The following is a 21,797-nucleotide window of genomic DNA, read 5'->3' as shown; positions in this document are numbered from 1 at the left end:
TGCTACCACTAGGATAGCTTGTATATAAGGTTGACTTTACAACCACCATCAATAAGGGTTGTTTGGACTGGTGCAAGGTGCCCACTAGAATAGTGGACATCATATGCCAGGCTAACTTCTCACATTGGTGTGCAGCAGATGGGATAAGAGCTTGCTGTTGTTTTCCATATAATCTTGGCATATCATTTCAAAGATCACATTAAGGTACCTGTAGGTACATATAAACCAAGTTCTTATAATACTTTAAGTTCTACTGAATTTAGCAGGTGTAGGTGATAAGGGCTTAGCACACCCTGACTACAGCTCCTAAAGAGGTTTTAGTAGAAAACATTTAGTGCAGGTAGGTGCACACACCACACCTCACTAGAAAATGTCCTTGGAAGCAGGGTCTAGTGTGCCTCTGCAAGAAGTGGACCCTCCCAGGATCCCTTCTAAATATGACACATTCACTTTTCATGAGCTGAGAAGTCTGTGTACAGCCAGAAGGCTGAGACAAGGACAGAGTCCAACCTTTAACCACCTGGTAGATATTTTAGTGGAGTAGGGTGTAGAAAAGGCATCGACCCCAGATCAAACAGGTAGTACAGAGGGGGGCCATCCCTCAACAGAGGATCCCACTGGTGAGAACCAAGAGGAGGTTGATGTGGATGCTAACCAGGTAGAAGTCAGGGAACGGAACTAGGTTAACCTAGGACTATTTGGGACTGGAGGAGGAAGAATCTAATGCAGACGTCCAAGTAGGCCTAACCCTGAGCACAGAAGAGGAAGGTCACTCTCCAGTGAGTGCAACCACTCTGATGACTCAGTAGGATCCCATGCCTCAGGTCTGGCAAAAATGTCTTCACCCCAGAGAAGAGAACATAAGGCTAGGATGAGGAAATCCAAGCTTAGAATCAAGAGGCAAGAAGTTGCCCTTGCAAAAGAGACCCTGGCTCTTGAGAGAGAGAGAGGAAATTGTGTGGGCTAGAACCCACTGGTCGCAGCACAGTACCTAGAGATAGGGAAAGGTCTTATGACCATAAAAACCTAAGTAATATTGTCCCTCCATACAAGAGTGGGGATGACATCCACAAGTGGATAACTGCTTTGGAGAGGGCCTGCAGAGTACAGCAGGTACCCCAGAGTCAGCGGGCAGCAATCTTATGGCTCTCCTTTTCATATAAAGGAAGAGACAAGCTCCTGGCAGTTAATGGACAGGATGCTGACAACTACTATGTCCTGAAGAGTGCTCTGATAGATGGGGTTGGCTTAACCACTGAGCAGTATAGGTTGCTGTTCAGAGACACCCAAAAGACACAGACTCAGGACTGGACTGACTTTGTAGATTGTGCTACTAAGGCTCTGGAAGGCTGGTTACTGGGCAGTAAGGTCAATGACTATACATGATTGTATAATTTGATTATGAGAGAACAGATTCTTAATATTTGTCAGAACCAGTTATTGCATCAACACCTGATTGACTCTGATCTGACCTCTCCCCAAGAATTGAGTAAGAAGGCAGACACATGGGTCAGAACCAGGGTGAAGCAGAAGGTACAGAACCAAGTTGGTGATCAGAAGAAGCAAGACCAAAAGGGTGGGGAGAAAGCAAAAGACCAGAAGTCTTTGCCAGGTCCCCAAAAAGCTTCTAATGAGGGGGGTTCTAAGAAATCCAAAAAGAAATAAGGTCCAAAGAAACCATGGTGCAACTTTTGTAAGGTTAATACTCACTGGACCAGTGATTCCACCAAAAAGGAGGCAGCTCCAGCCACCATTGCCCCTAAGGCAGCTGTCCCCCCTAGTGCAGCTAATAGTGGTGGTTCTCAACCAAAGGTTTTAGTAGGGTTAACCCTGGGAACCGAGGTGGATTCCGGCCTAGTCAGAATACCAACTCAAGCTGTTCTTGTCTGTGATGTGGACATGGCTATGTCCTCTACTGTGAGCCCCAGTAACTTGGGCAAGTACAGACAGACTCCTTTAATTAATAACAAAGTGGCTCAGGCCTACAGGGACACACGTGCTAGTGTCACAATGGTGACACCCAGATTTGTGGACCCTGGACAGATAATACTATTTGACAATTACCTAGTGACCAATGCAAGCAATGTCACTACCACCCATAGTATGGCAATTGTTAATTTCTCCTAGGGAGGGGTAACTGGCCTCAAAAGAATTGTTGTTAGTTCAGACCTCCCTGTAGAATGTTTGCTTGGCAATGACCTAGAATCTTCAGTCTGGTCTGAAGTGGAGTATAGGACTCATGCAGAGATGTCAGGTATATCAGCACATGTCCTTGCTGTGACCAGGTCACAGGTCAAAAATTGCAACACTGAACAGGTCCTTGGTCCTGAAATAATGGACCAGTTGCCTACCAGGAGGAGAATCCGTAGGGTTAAGCCAGTGCCTTCCCCTTTGCCTCAGAGTGAGGTTCAGCCTTCCAAGGAAGCTGATTGTGAGATCCAAGAAGGAACTGTCCTAGAAGAGCTTGAGCCTGATCAGGTTGAGTTTCTTGGGACAGGGGGACCTTCGAGGGCAGATCTGAGGCAGGGGCAGTTGAACTGCCCTTCTCTTGAACCCCTCAGACAGCAAGCTGCTGCTGAGGCTGCTTGGAATGCTAATGGAACCCATAGAGTGTATTGGAATGAAGGGCTCCTGTATTCACAGGCTAGAGACCCCAAGCTTGGTGCTTCCAGGAGGTTGGCCATACCTTTGGCATTCAGGTGCTTCCTTCTTACATTAGCCCGTGATATTCCCCTTGCAGGACATCTTGGCCAGAACAAGACTTGGGACAGGCTTGTCCCTCACTTTCACTGGCCCCACATGTCAGAAGACACCAATGAGTTTTGTCGCTCCTGTATCACCTGCCAAGCCAGTGGCAAATCAGGTGGCACCACAACGGCCCCCCTAATACCACTACCTGTGGTGGGGGTTCCCTTTGAAAGAGTAGGGATTGACATTGTTGGACCAATGGATCCCCAGAATGCCTCTGGGCACAGGTTTATTCTGGTGGTAGTGGATCATGCCACCATATACCCAGAAGCTATTCCCCTAAGGACCACAACAGCACCTGTTGTGGCAAGAGCCCTCCTGGGAATTTTCTCAAGAGTGGATTTTCCAAAGGAGGTTGTCTCAGACAGAGGTGCAAACTTTATGTCTGGATATTTGACTGCTATGTGGAAAGTGTGTGGAGCGAACAACAAGTTCACCACACGTTCACCACACCCTACCATCCACAGTGCAATGGTCTAGTTGAGAAATTCAACAAGACCTTAAATGCATGATTAAGGGTCTACCTGAAAAGCTTAGGCGGAGATGGGACATCCTACTGCCCTGCCTTTTGTTTGCTTACAGAGAGGTTCCACAGAAGGGGGTTGGCTCCAGCCCTTTTGAACTTCTGTTTGGGCACCCTGTAAAAGGACCCCTTTGTCTGGTGAAGGAAGGATGGGAGTTATCTCTCAAAGCTCCAAAGCAAGACATTGTGGATTATGTACTTGGACTCTGCTCCAGGTTGGCTGAGTATATGAAAAAGGCATCCAAAAACCTGGAGGCTAGCCGGGAACTCCAAAAAGCCTGGCATGACCAAAAGGCTGTGCTGACTGGTTATCAGCCAGGGCAGAAATTGTGGGTGTTGGAGCCAGTGACCCCTGCACCTCTCCAAGACAAATGGTCTGGACCCCACACTATTGTTGAACAAAAGGGAGAGGTAACCTATTTGGTTGATCTTGGAACTCCCAGGAGCCCCCATAGGGTGCTCCATGTCAACAGATTGAAACCATATGTTGACAGGACAGATATGGGCTTGCTCATGGCTACAGATGAGGGACAGGAGGAGGAGAGTGACCCTCTCCCAGACCTACTTTCTCAGAACCCTGATGATGGTTCAGTTGATGATGTAGCCTTGGCAGGCAGCCTCACTGACCAACAGCAACAGGACTGCAGACACGTTCTACAGTCCTACAGACATATATTTTCTCTGACTCCAAGTCAGACTACCTGATGCACTCATGAAGTGGACACTGGGGACAGTCTGCCTGTTAAAAGTAAGATTTACAGGCAACCTGATCTTGTCAGGGACTGTATCAGGACAGAGGTCTAAAAGATGTTGGAGTTGCTAGTCATTGAGCCCTCAGAGAGCCCTTGGGTCAGTCCTGTAGTCCTAGTGCCTAAACCTCACACCCAAGATGGTAAGAGAGAGATGAGGTTGTGTGTGGATTACAGAGGCCTCAATGCTGTCACTAGGACAGATGCCCACCCAATACCAAGAGCAGATGATCTCATTGACAGAATGGCTTCTGTCAAGTTTTTGAGCACATTTGACTTGACAGCTGGCTACTGGAAGATCAGACTAGCTGTTGATGCAAAAGCCAAAACAGCATTTACAACCTCAGGAGGTCATTATCAATTTGTGGTAATGCCCTTTGGTCTGAAGAATGCACCTGCTACATTCCAAAGGTAGATGAACCAAGTCCTCTCAGGTCTGCATGACTACTGTGCAGCTTATCTTGATGATATTGCTGTATTTAGCTCCACTTGGGAAGATCACCTGATCCACCTAAAGAATGTTTTGGAGATCCTGCAAAAGGCTACAAAGTGCCAGATAGGGCAGAGCAAGGTTGTATAATTGGGCCACCTGGTAGGTGGAGGTCAGGTTCAACCATTGGAGAGCAAGATCCATACCATAAAGGACTGGACTACTCCCACCACCCAGACACAGGTCAGAGCTTTCTTGGGCCTGACTGGGTACTACAGGAAGTTTGTCAAAAGTTATGGGTCCATTGTGACACCTCTCAATGACTTAACTTCAAAGAAAATGCCAAAGAAAGTTCAGTGGACAGTAAGCTGTCAAAGGTCATTTGATGACCTGAAGCAGGCCATGTGCACTGCACCTATTCTGCAAAGTCCAGACTACTCCAAAGAATTCATTGTTCAAACAGATGCTTCTGAATTGGGTGTGGGTGCTGTTCTTAAACAACTGAATAAAGATGGTCAAGACCAGCCAATAGCTTTTATTAGCAGAAGGCTGACCCCTAGAGAGAAATGTTGGTCAGCTATTGAGAGTGAGGCCTTTGCTGTGGTTTGGGCTCTGAAAAAGCTGAGGCCATACTTGTTTGGTACTCACTTCAAGATTCAGACAGACCATAAGCCCCTCTTGTGGCTAAATCAGATGAAGGGTGAAAATCCCAAACTGCGCCGGTGATCCATTATCCTACAGGGGATGGACTTTACAGTGGAACATAGACCTGAGACTGACCATGCCAATTCAGATGGACTCTCCAGATATTTCCACTTAGAACATGAAGACTCAACTGGTCAAGGTTAGATTAATGTCCCTACGTTTGGGGGGGGGGGGGGGATTGTGTAAGAGAGTAGGGTCTGCTTCCTATGGTCACCCCCATTTTTTGCTGTGATTTTCTGGTTTTTCGACTTTAGTGTGGCTTTGGGCCTGCTAATCAGACCCATAGCCCAGCTATTCTCTGTCTAAATTGATACCATGTACTTTAGGTACATACCTGATGGGGTATTGGGTCACCTTTGTGAGCCCCTGTATAGTGTACCATAGGTACCCAGGGCATAGGTGCATCAAAGGCATCCCAGGGGCTGCAGCATGAATTATGGTACCCATGGCTGGCCATCCAAACTGACACCACAGGCTGATCACTCAGCTTGGGTAAGGTGGTGTAATCACCCCTTACTTAGATATAGTATACCTAGATCTACCCATATATATAGGCACATATGCACCTATAAGTCACTCCTATGGTAGGCCTAGACAATCCTGGAGGCAGAGTGCTTGGTTTTATGTGAGAGGGTGCCCTAGCATGAGCTGAGCCCCTCTGCAGCCAATTCTGGTGGCGGGGGTAGCATTCCACCCTTTTAGAGGGAAAAGACATGTATGTTACTGCTTTACCCAGTTAAAGTTAAACAGAGCCCCAGCATCACAAAATGGATGCTGCTGCCACAGACACAAGTCTGACCTCCTGCTGCTGGATGAAACTCCAGCAAGGGAGGCCTGGACAATAGGATTCCTGTCCAGGGAGGTGCCCGCACCTCCCCAGACAGGCAGATGTGTATTGGGACAGGGAGGGCTGCATCAGCAGATGCTTTTTGAGACACTGCCTGGGGCACACAAGGTGCTCCATGCATGGCCCGGTTCAAACGAGTTGGTGGGGCACTCCAGCCCCGCTCTGGCATGAAACTGGACAAAGGGAAAGGGGTGTAAGCACCCCCTTCCCAGATCCACCCATAGGAGTGATCTAGCAGGTAATCCAGCTCCTTAGCTTACTATAAGTATAGGAGCTGTGTCCCCAGGACTTTAGATTATCCTGGAACGAAACTTTGATTCAGAACTCTTGGACCTTCGACGTTCTATTTTGACTAGAAGACTGAAGACATCTCCCTTGTGGTCAAGGAGTGACCACCCTGTGCAAACAGGCACCACCAGTTACTTGCCGGTCTGCTTTGTCGATACTCCTGCTGGAACCCGAAGACTCAGTGACCCAGGTACTGGACTTCTATACTTCCCTGACTCCGACCCACATCCACAGCAAAGCTGAGACCCGTGGTGAACACGAGAGATGTGGGACCGGATACCCTGGACATCTTGCATTTTGCTAACAGCTCAACTACTGAGGTACTCTCGCAGTTGTGCATTGGGGTACGAGAAGCCCCAGACCCATGCGCCATTTGTACCGAAGCTCAGCCCTCCACACTCCAAGAGTGCCGCGTGGGGCACACTCTTACATTTCAGCTTGACTCATCTTCCCGGTTGCTAGCCCATTGGCTAGTAAGCCTCCTGAAGACAAACCTTTGAAACCAAACTATTTTTCTGGTTGCTCCATGGTTGCTCCAGCTTCCCTGCAAAGGAGAAGCTCCTCAGAATTTGCTAGTCTGACCCGAAGCCCATCTTTACTGCCTGTGTGGATTGCGTTTGCCAAGGCTTGTTGGGATCAATCCGGATAATAATGCCTCAGTCTATTAGATCCTTTGTGGAACAGCTTGAATCCAGTTCCTGGTTGTCGTCAACACCTCCTGGTCCTTGTGGCTGCAGAGACGAGCTTCACCTCTTCACCTGAGATCATCGCGACATTGCCTGGTTCCTTTCTGGTTCCTTCCTGGTCACTGGGTAGTGACCCAGACTCTGTCCCCTCTGCTTTCATGTTCTTCACATCTTTGATCCACCCTTGGATCCACCCGGACACTCTTCCTCTGGTCGCCTGCAGCACTTCATTGCAGATCTCCATTGCCACTGGATTTAAGCAAGCCGGGCTGAAGACGGCTGAAATGCCAGAAACCGGTCCTCAGAATCTTGTTTCCGGTCCAGGGAAGGCATGGCTTGGCAGTTCGGGCTGGACTGTTCCCATGAGGCACAGGGTCAGACTGATTTGCATATGGCCATGTCTGAACTGCGGTGGCAGAGTGGGCTAAAGAACGGTGATGGATTAAACCCAGATCTGTTGACTGGGTGTGAGTGTTTGATTGATTCAGATGCTACGTCCATCACCACCCCCTTTTGTACTGCTTTGTTCGCCATAAGTTGGCAGGGTATGTTCAGACGTGAGTCCCTTGCTCACTTTGCCACTGGATTCAAGCAAGCCGGGCTGATGGCGGCTGAAATGCCAGAAACCGGTCCTCGAAAGCTTGTTTCCGGTCCAGGGAAGGCATGGCTTGGCAGTTCGGGCTGGACTGTTCCCATGAGGCACAGGGTCAGACTGATATGCATAAGGCTATGTCTGAACTGGGGTGGCAGAGTGGGCTAAAGAACGGCGATGGATTAAACCCAGATCTGTTGACTGGGTGTGAGCGTTTGATTGGTTCAGATGCTCCGTCCATCACTACCCCCTTTTAAACCGCTTTGTTCGCCATAAGTGGCATTGTATGCTCAGACGTGAATCCCTTGCTCACTTTGCCACTGGATTCAAGCAAGCCAGGCTGAAGATGGCTGAATTGCCAGAAACCGGTCCTCGGAAGCTTGTTTCCGGTCCAGGGAAGGTATGGCTCGGCAGTTCGGGCTGGTCTGTTCCCATGAGGCACAGGGTCAGGCTGATTTGCATATGGCCATGTCTGAACTGGGGTGGCAGAGTGGGCTAAAGAACGGCGATGGATTAAACCCAGATCTGTTGACTGGGTGGGAGTGTTTGATTGGTTCAGATGCTCCGTCCATCACCACCCCCTTTTGTACCGCTTTGTTCACCATAAGTTGGCAGGGTATGCTCAGACGTGAGTCCCTTGCTCACTTTGCCACTAGAATCAAGCAAGCCGGGCTGAAGGCGGCTGAAATGCCAGAAACCGGTCCTCGGAAGCTTGTTTCCGGTCCAGGGAAGGCATGGCTTGGCAGTTCGGGCTGGACTGTTCCCATGAGGCACAGGGTCAGACTGATATGCATAAGGCCTTGTCTGAACTGGGGTGGCAGAGTGGGCTAAAGAACGGCGATGGATTAAACCCAGATCTGTTGACTGGGTGTGAGTGTTTGATTGGTTCAGATGCTCCGTCCATCACCACCCCCTTTTGAACCGCTTTGTTCGCCATAAGTTGGCAAGGTATGCTCAGACGTGAGTCCCTTGCTCACTTTGCCACTGGATTCAAGCAAGCCGGGCTGAAGACGGCTGAAATGCCAGAAACCGGTCCACGGGAGCTTGTTTCCGGTCGAGGGAAGGCATGGCTTGGCAGTTCGGGCTGGACTGTTCCCATGAGGCACAGGGTCAGACTGATTTACATATTGCCATGTCTGAACTGGGGTGGCACAGAGGGGTAAAGAACGGCGATGGATTAAATCCAGATCTGTTGACTGGGTGTGAGTGTTTGATTGGTTCAGATGCTCCGTCCATCACCTCCCCCTTTTGTACCGCTTTGTTCGCCATAAGTTGGCAGGGTATGCTCAGACGTGAGTCCCTTCCTCACTTTGCCACTGGATTCAAGCAAGCCGGGCTGAAGACGGCTGAAATGGCAGAAACCGGTCCTCCGAAGCTTTTTTCCGGTCCAGGGAAGGCATGGCTTGGCAGTTCGGGCTGGACTGTTCCCATGAGGCACAGGGTCAGATTTATTTGCATATGGCCATGTCTGAACTGGGGTGGCAGAGTGGGCTAAAGAACAATGATGGATTAAACTCAGATCTGTTGACTGGGTGTTAGTGTTTGATTGGTTCAGATGCTCCGTCCATGACCACCCCCTTTTTAACCGCTTTGTTCGCCATAAGTTGGCAGGGTATGCTCAGACGTGAGTCCCTTGCTCACTTTGCCACTGGATTCAAGCAAGCCGGGCTGAAGACGGCTGAATTGACGGAAACCGGTCCTCGGAAGCTTGTTCCCGGTCCAGGGAAGGCATGGCTTGGCAGTTTGGGCTGGACTGTTCCCATGAGGCACAGGGTCAGACTGATTTGCATATGGCCATGTCTGAACTGGGGTGGCAGAGTGGGCTAAAGAACGGCGATTGATTAAACCCAGATCTCTTGACTGGGTGTGAGTGTTTGATTGGTTCAGATGCTCCGTCCATCACCACCCCCTTTTGTACCGCTTTGTTCGCCATAAGTTGGCAGGGTATGCTCAGACGTGAGTCCCTTGCTCACTTTGCCACTGGAGTCAAGCAAGCCGGGCTGAAGACGGCTGAGATGCCAAAACCGGTCCTCGGAAGCTTGTTTCCGGTCCAGGGAAGGCATGGCTGGCAGTTCGGACTGGACTGTTCCCATGAGGCACAGGGTCAGACTGATTTGCATATGGCCATGTCTGAACTGGGGTGTCAGGGTGGGCTAAAGAACGGCGATGGATTAAACCCAGATCTGTTGACTGGGTGTGAGTGTTTGATTGGTTCAGATGCTCCGTCCATCGCCACCCCCTTTGTACCGCTTTGTTCGCCATAAGTTGGCAGGGTATGCTCAGACGTGAGTCCCTTGCTCACTTTGCCACTGGATTCAAGCAAGCCGGGCTGAAGACAACTGAAATGCCAGACACTGGTCCTCGGAAGCTTGTTTCCGGTCCAGGGAAGGTATGGCTTGGCATTTCGGGCTGGACTGTTCCCATGAGGCACAGGGTCAGCCTGATTTGCAAATGGCCATGTCTGAACTGGGGTGGCAGAGTGGGATTTAGAACGGTGATGAATTAAACCCAGATCTTTTGACTGGGTGTGAGTGTTTGATTGGTTCAGATGCTCCGTCCATCACCACCCCCTTTTGTACCGCTTTGTTCGCCATAAGTTGGCAGGGTATGCTCAGACGTGAGTCCCTTGCTCACATTGCCACTGGATTCAAGCAAGCCGGGCTGAAGACGGCTGAAATGCCAGAAACTGGTCCTCGCAAGCTGGTTTCCGGTCCAGGGAAGGCATGGCTTGGCAGTTCGGACTGGACTGTTCCCATGAGGCACAGGGTCAGACTGATTTGCATATGGCCATGTCTGAACTGCGGTGGCAGAGTGGGCTAAAGAACGGTGATGGATTAAACCCAGACCTGTTGACTGGGTGTGAGTGTTTGATTGGTTCAGATGGTCCGTCCATCACCACCCCCTTTTGTACCACTTTGTTTGCCATAAATTGGCAGGGTATGCTCAGACGTGAGTCCCTTATTCACTTTGCCACTGGATTCAAGCAAGCCGGGCTGCAGACGGCTGAAATGCCAGAAACCGGTCCTCGGAAGCTGGTTTCCGGTCCAGGGAAGGCATGGCTTGGCAGTTCGGGCTGGACTGTTTCCATGAGGAACAGGGTCTGGCTGATTTGCATATGGCCATGTCTGAACTGTGGTGGCAGAGTGGGCTAAAGAACGGTGATGGATTAAACCCAGATCTGTTGACTGGGTGTGAGTGTTTGATTGGTTCAGATGCTCCGTCCATCACCACCCCCTTTTGTACCGCTTTGTTTGCCATAAGTTGGCAGGGTATGCTCAGACGTGAGTCCCTTGCTCACTTTGCCACTGGATTCAAGCAAGCCAGGCTGAAGGCGGCTGAAATGCCAGAAACCGGTCCTTGGAAGCTTATTTCCGGTCCAGGGAAGGCATGGCTTGGCAGTTCGGGCTGGACTGTTGCCATGAGGCACAGGGTCAGACTGATTTGCATATGGCCATGTCTTAACTGGGGTGGCAGATTGGGCTAAAGAACGGTGATGGATTAAACCCAGATCTGTTGACTGGGTGTGAGTGTTTGATTGGTTCAGATGCTCCGTCCATCACCACCACCTTTTGTACCGCTTTGTTCGCCATAAGTTGGCTTGGTATACTCAGTGGTAAATCCCTTGCTCACTTTGCCACTGGATTCAAGCAAGCCGGGCTGAAGACGGCTGAAATGTTAGAAACTGGTCCTCGCAAGCTGGTTTCTGGTCCAGGGAAGGCATGGCTTGGCAGTTCGGGCTGGACTGTTCCCATGAGGCACAGGGTCAGAATGATTTGCATATGGCCATGTCTGAACTGGGGTGGCAGAGTGGGCTAAAGAACGGTGATGGATTAAACCCAGATCTGTTGACTGGGTGTGAGTGTTTGATTGGTTCAGATGCTCCGTCCATCACCACCACCTTTTGTACCGCTTTGTTCGCCATAAGTTGGCTGGGTATGCTCAGAGGTGAGTCCCTTGCTCACTTTGCCACTGGATTCAAGAAAGCCTGGCTGAAGAGGGCTGTAGTGCCAGAAACCGGTCCTCGGAAGCTTGTTTCCGGTCCAGGGAAGGCATGGCTTGGCATTTTGGGCTGGACTGTTCCCATGAGGCACAGGATCAGACTGATTTGCATATGGCCATGTCTGAACTGGGGTGGCAGAGTGGGCTAAAGAATGGTGATGGATTAAACCCAGATCTGTCGACTGGGTGTGAGTGTTTGATTGGTTCAGAGGCTCCGTCCATCACCACCCCCTTTTCTACCACTCAGTTTGCCATAAGTTGGCAGGGTATGCTCAGACACGAGTCCCTTGCTCACTTTGCCACTGGATTCAAGCAAGTCGGGCCGAAGACGGCTGAAATGCCAGAAACCGGTCCTCGGAAGCTTGTTTCTGGTCCAGGGAAGGCATGGCTTGGCAGTTCGGGCTGGACTGTTCCCATGAGGCAGGGGGTCGGACTGATTTGCATATGGCCATGTCTGAACTGGGGTGGCAGAGTGGGCTGATGAACGGTGATGGATTAAACCCAGATCTGTTGACTGGGTGTGAGTGTTTGGTTGGTTCAGATGCTCCGTCCATCACCACCCCCTTTTGTACCGCTTTTTTCACCATAAGTCGGCAGGGTATGCTCAGACGTGAGTCCCTTGCTAACTTTGCCACTGGAGTCAAGCAAGCCGGGCTGAAGACGGCTGAGATGCCAAAACCGGTCCTCGGAAGCTTGTTTCCGGTCCAGGGAAGGCATGGCTGGCAGTTCGGACTGGACTGTTCCCATGAGGCACAGGGTCAGACTGATTTGCATATGGCCATGTCTGAACTGGGGTGGCAGGGTGGGCTAAAGAACGGCGATGGATTAAACCCAGATCTGTTGACTGGGTGTGAGTGTTTGATTGGTTCAGATGCTCCGTCCATCGCCACCCCCTTTGTACCGCTTTGTTCGCCATAAGTTGGCAGGGTATGCTCAGACGTGAGTCCCTTGCTCACTTTGCCACTGGATTCAAGCAAGCCGGGCTGAAGACGGCTGAAATGCAAAAAAACGGTCCTCGGAAGTTTGTTTCTGGTCCAGGGAAGGCATGGCTTGGCAGTTCGGGCTGGACTGTTCCCATGAGGCACAGGGTTAGACTGATTTGCATATGGCCATGTCTGAACTGGGGTGGCAGAGTGGGCTAAAGAACGGTGATGGATTAAACCCAGATCTGTCGGCTGGGTGTGAGTGTTTGATTGGTTCAGATGCTCCGTCCATCACCACCCCCTTTTCTACTGCTCTGTTCGCCATAAGTTGGCAGGGTATGCTCAGACGTGAGTCCCTTGCTAACTTTGCCACTGGACTCAAGCAAGCTGGGCTGAAGACGGCTGAAATGCCAGAAACCGGTCCTCGGAATCTTGTTTCCGGTCCAGGGAAGGCATGGCTTGGCAGTTCGGGCTGGACTGTTCCCATGAGTCACAGGGTCAGACAGATTTGCATATGGCCATGTCTGAACTGGGGTGGCAGAGTGGGCTAAAGAACGGTGATGGATTAAACCCAGATCTGTTGACTGAGTGTGAGTGTTTGATTGGTTCAGATGCTCAGTCCATCACCACCCCCTTTTGTACAGCTTTGTTCGCCATAAGTTGGCAGGGTATGCTCAGACGTGAGTCCCTTGCTCACTTTGCCACTGGATTCAAGCAAGCCGGGCTGAAGACGGCTGAAATGGCAGAAACCGGTCCTCGGAAGCTTGTTTCCGGTCCAGGGAAGGCATGGCTTGGCAGTTCGGGCTGGACTGTTCCCAAGAGGCACAGGGTTAGACTGATTTGCATATGGCCATGTCTGAACTGGGGTGGCACAGTGGGCTAATGAACGGTGATGGATTAAACCCAGATCTGTCGACTGGGTGTGAGTGTTTGATTGGTTCAGATGCTCCGTCCATCACCACCCCCTTTTGTACCTCTTTGTTCGCCATAAGTTGGCAGGGTATGCTCAGACGTGAGTCCCTTGCTCACTTCGCCACTGGATTCAAGCAAGCCGGGCTGAAGACGGCTGAAATGCCAAAAACCAGTCCTCGGAAGCTTGTTTCCGGTCCAGGGAAGGCATGGCTTGGCAGTTCGGGCTGGACTGTTCCCAAGAGGCACAGGGTTAGACTGATTTGCATCTGGCCATGTCTGAACTGATGTGGCAGAGTGGGCTAAAGCACGTTGATGGATTAAACCCAGATCTGTCGACTGGGTTTGAGTGTTTGATTGGTTCAGATGCTCCGTCCATCACCACCCCCTTTTGTACCGCTTTGTTCGCCATAAGTTGGCAGGGTATGCTCAGACATGAGCCCCTTGCTAACTTTGCCACTGGATTCAAGCAGGCCGGGCTGAAGGCGGCTGAAATGCAAGAAACCGGTCCTCGGAAGCTTGTTTTCGGTCCAGGGAATACATGGCTTGGCAGTCCGGGCTGGACTGTTCCCATGAGGCACAGGGTCGGACTGATTTGCATATGGCCATGTCTGAACTGGGGTGGCAGAGTGGGCTAAAGAACGGTGATGGATTAAACCCAGATCTGTTGATTGGGTGTGAGTGTTTTATGGGTTCACAAGCTCCTTCCATCACCACCCCCTTTTGTACCGCAAGGTCAGCATTAAGGCAGACATTCTTGGACATGGAGGTGATTGAGCCCTCTAGTAGTCCCTAGGCCAGCCCTATGGTGCTGGAGCCCAAGAGCAACTGTGTAGACTGCAGAGTAATCAATGTGGTAACCAAGGCTGACGCATACTCCATCCCAGAAGCTGATGAGCTCTCTGACAAACTAAGGGCTGACAAGTACCTCAGTACTTTTTATCTAATTTTTGGGTATTTGCAGATTGCCCTAGAGGTCACATTGGCCACGCCTGAGGGCCACCTTCAGTTCAAATTGATGCTGTTTGGTATGAAGAATGCCACTGTCAACTCCTGAGGCTGGAGAACAGGGTACTGTCTTGGGTTGGCGGCATTTTAGTGCAACTTTTCTTGATGGTATAGTTGTTTTTAGCTCTACTTGCATGACTACCTGACCCACTTCAGGGAAGTGTTTCAAACAGGGCTGACTGCAAAGGCCAGCACGTGATAGACAGAGCAGGAGTCTGTGGTGTACCTGTCCACCTTGCTGGTGAGGGGCATATGTGACCTCTCCAACCCAATACCCAAAACAACATGTTTTGGAAGCCTCCCAAAAAGGAGACCCATGTAAGAGCAATTATGGGTCTCACTCAGCATTATAGGAGATTTGTGAAGGGATATGGCACCATTATTGCCCTTTGACAGAACTCACCTTCAAGAAACAGCCCATGAAATGCATTGAGACTGAAGAGTGTCTGAAGGCCTCTGACACTGTAAAAGACATTCTGTGCAAAGCACCTGACTTTAGCAGAGAGTTTGTATTCCAGGGCCAGGATCAATTAGCTGCCTTTAATAGCAGGCAACTCCTCAATAGATAGCAGCATTGGAGTGCCATTGATAAGAAGCCTTTGCTGTGGTTTGGTCCCTGAAGAAGCTGAGACCATACCTGTTTGGGACTCACTTTCAGGTTCAAAGTGACTGTAGGCCTCTCAGATGGGGAATGCAGATGAGAGGGGGAAACCCCAAACTTTTAGGGTGGCTCATCTCCCCATAGGGAATGGACTTTATAGTGGAGCACAGACCTGGGACTGACCATTCAAATGCAGATGACCTTTCCAGGGTCTTCCACTTCGATGAACAGAACGACCAGGGGAATGGTTACGTTTCTCCTCACCTTTCATCTGGAGGGGGACCATGTATGAAAATCCCTGTTTTTACATGCTCAGGGCCAATTTTGTTTAACTGACTCAGTTGGTTTTTGGACTGTGTACACTGGGCCACGGCTAACCAGATCTCAGTGAGTCTGCATGACCAACTCCCTAAAACTTTGTCTAATTGGTTGAAATTCCTAATTGGCAGATTTAACTAATCTAAGGCTCCCTAGTATATGGTCACCAGTGTACCCAGGGCCTGTAAGTTAAATGTCACTAGTGAAGTGCAGCACTCATTGTGCAACCACTAAAGTGACAATGCAAAGCATGTCTTCAGGCGAGCCCCTGCGGCATGAGGGGGCAGTTTTAAAATTGCTAATTCAATCTGCCAAAATAACCTCTCTGTCAGACCTAAACCTTCTGATTTAATACTTTAAACTCACCCCTAAGGTAGACACTAAGGGCTAGATGTAGGTAATTCCCATTTACAGACTCTAAAATACCCAATTTTACCGAATCGTTATTTAAAAGTCTGTAAATGGGAAGGGGGCAGATTTAGGTAATTCCGAATTTAGGAATACCGAATCTGTAAGATTCGGTATTTACCGATTCGGTAAATACCGAATCGGCATTGCCCATTGATTCCTAGGGGCCTTGAAGCCCATAGGAATCAATGGGAAATACAGATTCGGTATTTACCAAATCGGTAAATACCGAATCCTGCAAGGGTGCAGGGGGTGTCACTTTGACACCCTCTAGCACCCCAAGTACAGGCTTGTGTGACATGTGGCACACATACATGCCCTAAAGGCATGTCTGTGTGTCACATGGCACAGGTGTGCATGCACAGATGTGCATGCACACCTGAATTCGGTATTTTACCACACAATAGGATTGTGTGGTAAAATACCGACTCTTAAGGACCTGTGGCACTCTTAGGAGTGTCAGCTACATATGGATTTACCGATTCGGTAAATATACCGATTCGGTATTTACCGAATCGGTATATTTACTGAATCGGTAAAATTACTGAATCGGTAAAATTACTGATTCGGTAAGCCCCCTACATCTGAAAAGCCTAATGCCGGTCGGAAACGGCTGAAATCGGCCGTTTCCGATCAGTATTAGGGCTCCTACATCTTGCCCTAAATGTTCATATGACAGGGTGCATGGAGGTTAAAAAGTAGGACATATGTCCTTAAGTTTTACATGTACTGGCAGTGAAAAATCGGCATAGTCATTTTTTACTTTGGCCCTGGTGGCTCTATCGTGGGAAAGGACTAGTTACATTATGACACGGCATTCCGATGGCTCAGCGGATTCAGTTTAAGGTCCTCTGCGTCGCCTATAAGATCTTGAAGGGGTCCCCGGCGACGATCCTTACGACCCTCATGGCCAATTACATCCCTGCACGACCCTTGAGATCGGCAGATCTCGAACTGGCCGTGGTGCCGCGCTTTAAGCGAAGCAGGGCCGGTGGTCGCTCATTCCGAGTGCGGGCCGCTGCTTTGTGGAACTCCTTACCCCCGGCAATTCGCGCTATGAGCGACTTGCTTTCTTTCCGTCGCGCTTTGAAAACGTTTTTATTCCCTTAGCTATTTACTTGTGTTGTTTTATTCAGTTGTGTTGTGTAGCTGCCTTGTCGGGCGCCAGGACGCTCCTTAGCTGGAGCATCTGTGCGCCAAATAAAAACCACATAACATAACATAACATAACATAACATAATGCAAAACTTGTGTTTGTCATATTAATAACAATTTAAAATCCAATATAGTGGTAAAGTCAGATTTTAAATCACAATTTTAAAAAGAATTCACTTTTATAAAGTTTGAGAGAGGGTAAGTGACTGGCAAAGAAATCATTTTGTGAAAAACTTATGAAATAATTTACCTAAATTATCTGTCCCAGATAGTGATAACAGGGAATGAATCACACCTATGTCAAATGATGTTGTGAAGAAATGAAATGTCAAGAAAAAGGCACGTACAAACCTAGAATTAATCCTTATATAAAGTTCATATGATTAGGGGGTACAAATTAAGTCATTCTATTAGGGTATTCCCATTGTCAGGTCAGTTACAATGTCAAGATGAAAAAAACAGAGAGTAGTGTCCATAAAGTCCACTCAAATCCAAATTATATATATTTACACAATGAAGATCAAAACAACAGAATGGTGAAGATCCAGAAAGTTTATATAAGTAGAGGTGGACGTGTCGCAGACGTTTCGGTCTCTGATGTCACTAGTCCACAAGACCATCCTCAGGAACACCATAGACAATTGGAAATAAAAATATGACCCCTTATTCACTAAAAATATTAAAAACAAAAGTATATATTACATTAAATAGACTTGTGTGCCCATATAATGATTCACAGTGCCCATGTAAAGCAAAACAATTGTCAAACAAACATGTGACACAGAAAAAAGAAATAAGAGAAAGTTCTTTAAGTGATAGAAAAACAAAAATGTAATTATTACAAAAGTATAAAATTATGACAAAGGTATAGACTCCCTGTGCAAATCAAATAAAGATGCACTCAAGTGAGTACAATACTTAAGACTGACGACCAAATTTAAGTTAATTTATAGAATCTGTCTCCAAACTAAAAATAAGCGAACAAGAAGTTTGTATCAAGACATGCAATAGCCTAGAAAGGATATTGTTCTATCCCCCCAAAAAGTCAAATTTTCTGATACTTGTTCAGACTCTGAAAGTGACCAATCAGCCCTTACCCCTCAAGCCTTTAGTTACAGCGAATAACCTTCTACTGCCAGACAATTTCTTTTAGAGCAAGGCCTGAGGGACCCAGACCCTCGACAGAGGAGAAGAGGCGGCAAGAGAGGTTGGTTCAGAAACAAATACACAGCAGGACAAAGGCAAACTCACAATCAGTTATATGAACTGTAGACAGTGAACAAGCAACCCCAATATATAATCTTTCCACTCACTCTCTAATCAAGATGGAGACTTCAGTGCTCAGCAACTGGTTATCTTCTGTTCCCACTCACAAAAATAATCAGATGGTATCCAAAGACATCATCCCTTTTTGAGAATGTGGTAGTAATTGAGCTAGACCTAATGTTTAGAAATCCTCACAATCATAAGTTCGACCTATCTAAAGATGAACAGTTAGCTCTTCACAGTTTACAGTACAACAAAGATCTCATCATCAAACCCGCTGATAAAGGTGGTGGCATTGCTTTGTTTAATAAACCAGATTATAATGAAGAGATTTTCAGACAACTTAATGCTATTCAACATTACAAAATATTGGCAGAAGGATGACTCCTGTCGTAATAAATCCATTCAAGACTTTAGTAAGTGCCTTTTTCTTAATATTTAATTGCTTCAGAACATAATTTGACATAGGTGTAATTCATTCGTTCTGGTCACTATCTGTGACAGATATATAGGTAAATTATTTCAACGACTTTTCATAAAGTAAGTCCCTTGTCGGTCACTTACGCTTTCTCGTGGTTGATACTCATGCTCGTAAGGGACTATTGAGTTGCCCTGTTCCTTGATTAACTTTCATAAAGTTGGCATTTTCCTGCCTAAAGCCTCTAGCAGCCTTTCAGAGTTAATCTAAACTGTCACTTGGAAGTCTCCTGCCCTCCTGCAATGAGGTGTGAATGGCTCCTGCGCAAAGTAACTAAAGTGCCTGAGCTGGGAAGAGGTGCAACTCCATCATGCCAGGATGGTCTGAGTGATCTGCCCACCAACTGCACAAGCTTCAAGGGGGCATTCTATGTCACAGGTAGATGTAACTATCATCTAGGCCTGCCCCTGACATTGTCCAAGCAGCTAGAGTGGCATAAATCTCAGTGGGAGGAAACCTTGTTCTAAGACTTGTTTGCTCATCTCTCTAGATACACCTCAGGGGAGTGCCCAGAGCTCTAACCAGGGAAGAAAGCTTCTGTGTTTTCGGATTTTGGCAAGGCAGGACACTTTGGGATTGTTTAGGGCCAATACCTCACAAAATGATGTAAAAGTGGGTACAGTTGCCACAGGGAACTTCTCGCTATTGTCCAGGGAGTTTCTCCCAACCACAAGATGGTGCCTTGCATGAAAGTGGATACCCGTGTACTTATCTCAGAAAGCCTCTGTGCTTGTGGAAGGTGGAATAGGGACAAAGTCTGCAACTGCCGTTCAACCTGTAGAGGGAAACCCCAAGGGCTGAACCTGCTCCCCACTTGTATGCAGAACTGAAAAGAGGACTCCAATGGCTATTTGGCGAGCCTCCTATTAAGCTCCAGGATGACAAAATCTGCAAGAAGCCCACGAATCTGCAGAGCCATCAGACCACCTCCAACTGGATTTTCCCTTGACCATGATGGTGGATTCTTGGAGATTGAGTCCTATTCCCAAAGGGTGCTCAAAAGGTCCTGGACCATTGGCTGGTCTTCAAGTGTACTCTTTTTCCTTCCTAAATTGCAAGACTGGTCACTTAGAAACTTCTTCTGAATTTTTCACACAAAGAATCAGAGGCTACCACAGGACTGCCACCGAGCTGCAGCCACTGACTTCAAACTGCTGGTGAAACTCAACCTGCAGGTTTGCCCTGCTGAATGGATCCTGACTTCCTGAAATGTTTCTAAGTCAGAATTTAGAGGACTCCACCAGGACCAATTCCGAGCATCACCTTGCTGATGACATCTTCCTGGGCCTGATCTTTATGATTGTCCCACTCAGGGTTTTCCCACCTTCCAAATCAAGAGCCTCAAACTTCTCACCAATGCCGAGGCTCGAACCGAGATCTTAAACTGAAGCCAGACACTGTCAATGGGTCCCTCCAAGATTCCAGCTGGCACCCTGATATGCTGATGTGTTTGCTGATGAGGAATTTCTCAAGGAAAAAGACTAAATTAGAAGGTAAACTTTCCATTGAGCCAAACCTGATCCCTGTATGCAACCCAAGCACCATCGCAGTAGGCCTTAACTTTTTACTTTGATCTGGTCTAGCACAAACATATAACCGAGGTTGGAGCCTTGTACTTTTTAATGCGAGAAACATCTACAATTTTGAAAAATCATATCGCTGGTTTCCTGCATCTGATGTTTGTCATTTTGGTGTTTATTTGTTCATTAAAATTGTGGGCTTTTTTTTGTTCTGCTTTCTACTTTTTAACAGTTTTGGTACAGATAAATACTTTAATACATTTCTCCTAAATTAAGCCAATCTGCTTTGTGCTACAGCTATCAAGGGTTTCAATTAATGAGAACTGGACCTAGCACACAATAGTGCCATTATTACTTGTAGGGGACTACCATCCACTTCAACTAATACTTCACTTCCTCACAGTTACTTAAATTATCCCTGGGATAGCTCATGGAATAGATTATTACCTGAAACGCTTCTCACTCAGGTAGTACGCAGTGGGTTGCAGAGTGGTTGCAGGCCAACTGACTTTCTGTCTCAAGTTAGTGCCAGGTGGGCTAGAAAACTAATCTCTGGCTGTGTTCTTAAATACTGATCCAGAAAATGTATCACTGCATGTTATAATAATTTCTCACTGTGTCTCGGCCATGAAGCAAGTTATGTGGTAAAATGTAACAAATGAAAATTGGGTATGAAGGGAACTCATACATTTTGAAAATGTGCACAATATACTGAATGTAGGAGTTGTGGATATTTTCAACCCTCCCAAAATGGGGTTACCCATATTATCATATGGCTCAGAGGACATTTTGCAAAATGTGCTCTTTATCACTCACTGGCTCATATTTGGAAACCAGAAAATAGGGAGAAATCCTATTGGTAATAAAAAATGTGCTACTATTCTATATTCACAACCTTCTCCTGCTAGAAACCGTACCCTACTTGTAGAGGTGGGTCCATTGTTTATGACAAAAAAATACCCAAAATGGGACTTGAGAACACATTTTTGGGCATGAAAAACAACTCTTATTTTGACATTTGGGAAACTGGATTTTTGGCCAGGGCTCAGACGACAAGCAGGGAACACACCAGTCAGGCATCTCCGAAAACTAAACACCAAGGGAAGTGCAGGATGAGGTAACATGCAAGGACCCCTCAACTTTTCTTCACCCATAGTGCCCTGCAAATCTAAAACGTTGCCTAAACCCATTCCCTTGCCTTTTTAGTTTTAATTTCTATGTAAAATGTGAGATTTTCAGGTCTTTCTTAGTCAGAAAACATTGGGATCCACACAAGTCACATCACCCTGGACTCTCTTGGGAAGACTAGTTTACAGAAATTACTGGGTTTAGTACGGTTTCCTTGTTCCCGGCTGACCCTGAGTAAGAATAGTGCAACCATTCAGCATGGCAACTGATAAGAAATTGGGCTTTACTCCCTATCTGCAAGCCGACATGTCAAAAGTATGTTTAAATAATCTGAATTTCCTGCAAGCTGTACGACCCAGGTAATATAGAAAAACAATTGGTCCTATGCTTACTTAACACGCACTTAAGTAAAAAATGTATATTTTTGATTCATAATACAAGTTAGGCATACATAAAGTCAGCACAACATACCAAATACATATACAGCTTTCAAATGTGTACCTTCAAAAAAGAAGA

This window comes from Lissotriton vulgaris, chromosome 6, assembly GCF_964263255.1.
Source record: "Lissotriton vulgaris chromosome 6, aLisVul1.2, whole genome shotgun sequence".
In the NCBI taxonomy this organism is placed as follows: Eukaryota; Metazoa; Chordata; class Amphibia; order Caudata; family Salamandridae; genus Lissotriton; species Lissotriton vulgaris.
The sequence above is the reverse complement of the archived record's forward strand: the minus strand, read 5'-3'. Positions refer to the sequence as shown.